The sequence below is a fragment of the Octopus bimaculoides genome, chromosome 11 (assembly GCF_046866305.1).
Source record: "Octopus bimaculoides isolate indiv1 chromosome 11, ASM4686630v1, whole genome shotgun sequence".
NCBI classification, from domain to species: Eukaryota; Metazoa; Mollusca; class Cephalopoda; order Octopoda; family Octopodidae; genus Octopus; species Octopus bimaculoides.
In genome coordinates this window covers 77,083,465-77,088,464 of record NC_142938.1, presented here as the reverse complement: position 1 = coordinate 77,088,464, position 5,000 = coordinate 77,083,465, and the positions used below count along the sequence as shown (strand labels likewise).

The 5,000-nt window shown below is 38.1% G+C and overlaps 1 long non-coding RNA gene across 2 annotated transcripts in view; it reads right to left on the bottom strand.

Annotated features, from left to right (window-relative positions):
* LOC106867575 (uncharacterized) overlaps positions 1-2,936 on the bottom strand; it is a 43,964-nt gene extending 41,028 nt beyond the window's left edge. For both annotated transcript variants that reach the window (XR_001409163.3, XR_016243527.1), the window contains exon 1: positions 2,822-2,936. This is a non-coding gene — a long non-coding RNA (uncharacterized LOC106867575). The remainder of the gene's footprint in view (positions 1-2,821) is intronic.
* Positions 2,937-5,000: the final 2,064 nt, after the last annotated feature.

The window sequence follows — 5,000 nt, the reverse complement described above, 5'->3', positions numbered from 1 at the left end:
GCCTTGCGTAAGTCATTTAAACAGGTGTATACGTGATTCATTTTCAAATCGTTTTCGATGTCTCAGTATATTTCGATATATTCGAATATTTTTGTTTAGATATCGTCACGCTGTCTCATTTGTTTGAACAATCGACCACTAGAATCTTTATTTGCCTATTATTCAAACGATTGAGACACTAAAGTGATTTCGTAATTTATTGTAGAAAAAGTGACAACAACTCTACTGCTTCGTATCACTTATTTTTAATCTGTATCTTAACATTTTTGGACATTTTTAACACCTAAACCTTTGTCTTTGTTCGTAACTGCTCATCATTAAATAATGATTTAAAACGGTTTGAAATTCGGGGCAAGGCCAGGGATTCTTTTTTTTTTTTTTATGTTGAAGGGTTAAATCAGCTACATCGACTCCAGTTCTCAACAAGTTCTTATTTTACCAACTCTGAAAGCATGAATGACAAAATCGACCTCAGCAGATTTTGAACTCAAAACGTAAAGCCACAAGAAATGTCGCTAAGCATTTTGTCTGGCGTGCTAACGTTTCTGCCAGTTCGCAGCCTTTTCAGATTTTGACACAAGGCCAGCGATATTGTGGGGTAGGAGTTACGCCTATTACATGGGCCCCACTGCTAAGCTGATACTTATTCTACCAATACCGAAAGATGGAAAACAAAGTCGACTCGGCGGCATTTAAACTCAGAATGTAAAGACGGAAGAAATGCTATTAAGCGTTTAGTTCGGTGTTCTAACGATTCACCCCCCCCTTAAATCTATAAATCAAGTTGATTCTGTAAATCCTAGTATTCAACTGGTGCTTATTTCATCGACCTCGAAAGGATGAAAGGTAAAGTGTGCCACAGTGATTTTGAACTCAGATCATAAAGGCGGACGAAAAGTCACTACGAATTTTGTCTGGCGTGTCAACGATTCTGCCAAATCACCGCTTTGCCCGATTTTGGTAGAAGGGGCTACTCCAGAGGTTCTCAAACTTTTAGGGCCACCGCCCCTCCCCACTCATGGCCACATAATACCGTCAGCGTCCTCTCCTTATTTTTATGAATAAATAAATATTCTATATTTTACTAATTTATATAAACTATGAATCATTTGATATTTAATATAATATTATATCGTTTGTATAAATTCATAGCGTCCCCCAATCCACTGCCTTCCTTCCAACGCCTCCTTTTCCTCTATCCCCCCACCCCGAACTACCCCCTTAGACACCAGCGCCCACCTGGACCCTCTCAACGCCCACCAAGGAGGCGATAGCGCTCACTTTGAGAACCTATGGACTAGAAGGTTACAGCCACTTGCAACGCCTGACTTATTGGACAGTATTGTAGTTCGCTTGAAGCATTGTGTATTGTTTGTAAAGAATAAAATGTTTTGAATGACACAATGCACTATAATACAAACAATGGACTATGATAACTGTTGTAATTTAATCATCCATAGTCTGATATAATATTTCGGAATAAAAATTCCTTCTTCAGATATCCCCAGGAATTAATGGAGTCGCTGCTATAATCGGTGTTGTTAACGATTCTGCCGCCTTAAATCCATAAATTGGTAAAATAACGCAAAGTCAGTAAACAGTTTTGTTCCTATCTGCAATTATTCTTTCTGCCAACGGCACAAGACCTGGAATTATTTCAAGTAAGAAGTCAAGTTAATTATATCGATCGCAATGCTCAACTGGTATTTATTTCATCGATCTCGAAAGGATGAAAGACAAAGTCGACTTCGGCGGAATTTGAACTCAGAACGTAATGACAAACAAAAATGCCACCAAGCGTTTTGCGTGACGCGCTAACGTTTCTGCCAACTCGCGTAATGCAAACAAAAAGTGCTCACCTAGTTTACCTGACTTTTTAGCTGCTATCTATTAATATTTAATTATATTGCAGAGCTATTTAATGTAGTTTACATAGGGTGATTTAATTATAAAGAAATGTCTTAACTAAATCATTTATTGATTGATTTATAGACGAGTTTAAAGCAATATCTTTCTTGGAATCACCCTATTTTCTTTCTAATCATTATAGATTATTTGCGAATGTGGCATTCGTTGATTGTGTATGTATGTATGTATGTATGTATGTATGTATATATGTATGTATGTATATATGTATGTATGTATGTATGTATGTATGTATGTATGTATGTATGTATGTGTCTGTATATGTATACATGTGTATATATATTCACAAACACAAACACATATATATACCTATACACATACACACAATGCCCTTATATACATATGCGCGCACACACGCTCACACACATACCTGCATATATATATGTTTGTGTGTGTGTGTGTGTGAGTGCATGCGTGTGTACATATGTATATGCACGAATATACCTACATAAATATACATACACAAATATACATGCATACATACATGAATGCATGCATACATACATTATGCATACATATATACATAAATACAAACAGACAGAGAGGCAGACAGTAAGAATAGATAGACAGATAGATAGATCGCTAGAGAGAGAGAGGGGGACAGAGATAGACAGACAGACAGACAGACAAATAGACAAGCAGACAGACAGACAGACAGACAGGCAGGCAGGCAGGTAGGTAGGTAGATAGGTAGGTAGATAGGTAGGTAGGTAGGTAGCTAGCTAGATAGCTAGCTAGATAGCTAGCTAGATAACTAGCTAGAAAGCTAGCTAGCTAGCTAGCTAGATAGATAGATAGATAGATAGATAGACAGATAGATAAAAAAAAAGTTGGTAGATAGATAGTTTTCAGAAAAAAGTGAATAAAGAAAAGAAAGAGAAATAGTACTCAATACCCGTTTTTGTTTGTGCCTGGTGAATCAGTCGGTCGTTGCTCGAATTCTTCTCGTCACATGCTGTCTTTCGGTCGCGAGAAAAATTCCTTTTGTCATGTGAAGGACTTCACGTGAGGTGAAAACTCTTAGTGACGACTGAATGACTCGTCATACGCAAAAGAATGTAAACAAGGAAGGGTATAAACCAGTCGTGTTTTTTACTTGCGTTAGTCATTAGGCTGCGGCCATGCTGGAGCACCGCCTTGAATTTTTAGTCGAATGAAACGATTCCAGATCTTATTTTCTGGGGTTTTTTTTGTTAAGCCTGGTACTTATTTTATCGGACATTTTGTTCGAACCACTACGTTACAGGGACGTAAACACACCAACGGTTAAATAATAGTGGAGGGGACAAACACAGAGACAAAGACACACACACAAGTAAATAGATAGATAGATAGATAGATGCGACAGGTTTCTTTCAGTTTCCGTCTAGCAAATCTACTCACAAGGCTTTAGTTGGCCCGAGGATATAATAGAAGTCAGTTGCCCAAGGTGCCACGCAGTGGGATTGAACCTGGAACTATATGTTTGAGAAACAAGCTTCTTACTACACAGCTACGCCTGGACCTGTTGATGATGTTCTAACGCTGAAGAATATATTGAAGCAGATAAGTTCAAAGACTTCGAAAATGAATATTTTCGAATATTTACTTACCACATCCTTCTTGTACAAATTCGAAAGTCGCCACCAGTTTTCTTTTAGATTTAAATTTAAGAATAAGGAACGATTCATGCTTTTTATCTTTCCTTTTATTTGTTTCATTTATCAAATTGCAACCATACTGTATCACCGTACTAGTACCTTCTCTCTCTCTCTCTCTCTCTCTCTCTCTCTCTCTCTCTCTCTCTCTCTCTCTCTCTCTCTCTCTCTCTCTCTCTCTCTCTCTCTCTCTCCTACTTGTTTCCACCATTATATATACGTTGTAGGCGATTGAAGCAGCATCAAATTCAATTAGCCATGTATGTATCTTAATGCTTATACACCGTTGACAGGCAAGATTCAGCTGTTTTTGTCCGAGATAAAATTTCATATAGACATATTGTGTTAAAAACACAGTATATATCGGAGGGATACGAGGACTTGTCCCGGAAACGGCTAGCAAGAATGCCTGGTGCATTTTGGCTTTCTTGTACCTTGTCTATGACATGTACGTGCTGTCACGTGCCTAAAGGAAGTTTGTTGTCACCGATATATCGGAAATAGTGAATAATACATCCGTACATTATTCCCTGTTTCCTATATTAACCATTATTTCCTTTATGGGAGCTGACAAATTTCCTTTAAGTACGTGGCTGTGAGGACACGTCATTGAATGCTGAAATCTGGCGTTCTCGCAAGCCACTGCCGAATCTCTGGATGATATTGTGTCTCCTTCCAATAGATATTTTATCATCATCTGGTCCAGCTTGCTCGGACATTTTTAATCCGCACACACTGTCCATCTCAGTGCTGCATTAGTTAAGGGAGATCTTCAAAGAAGAATCCAGGGTCTCTGGTGAGTTGATCAACATACTTTGTGTTCGGACGACTTGCTCGACTGCGGCCATGCTTTGGCATCCATAACTGTAGGTCATTTGCCAGCTCTTGTTTAGCTCGCCAGTAATGTCCCGCAAAGCGAAAGTGCTTTTTCCTTATAATGTTGGAAACGGACAGAATATTTCCGTACAGTTGTTTCTTGGTGGGATGAGTTCTCCAAGATATGCTCAAGATTGTTCTTAACATTTGGGTGTAAGTTCCATTTAGCTTCGATTCCCGTTTTTTAGTAAGCGCCCAGGCTGTTGCTCCACATAAAAGGACTGAGTCTACTGTTGCCTGGAAAATATCCTCTTACGGTTGTCTGATAGTGATGACTTCCTAATGATATCCAGTTTATTTACATTATTTACATTTGACGGATATTTGTCCTCATCTTGTTTGTTGTTAACACAACGTTTCGGCTGATATACCCTCTAGCCTTCATCAGGTGTCTTGGGGAAATTTTGAACCTGGGTTCTCATTCCTAAGGTATTTATAATAATAATAATAATAATAATAATAATAATAATAATAATAATAATAATAATAATAATAATAGCAACATCGAAAAATACCTTAGGAATGAGAACCCAGGTTCAAAATTTCCCCAAGACACCTGAT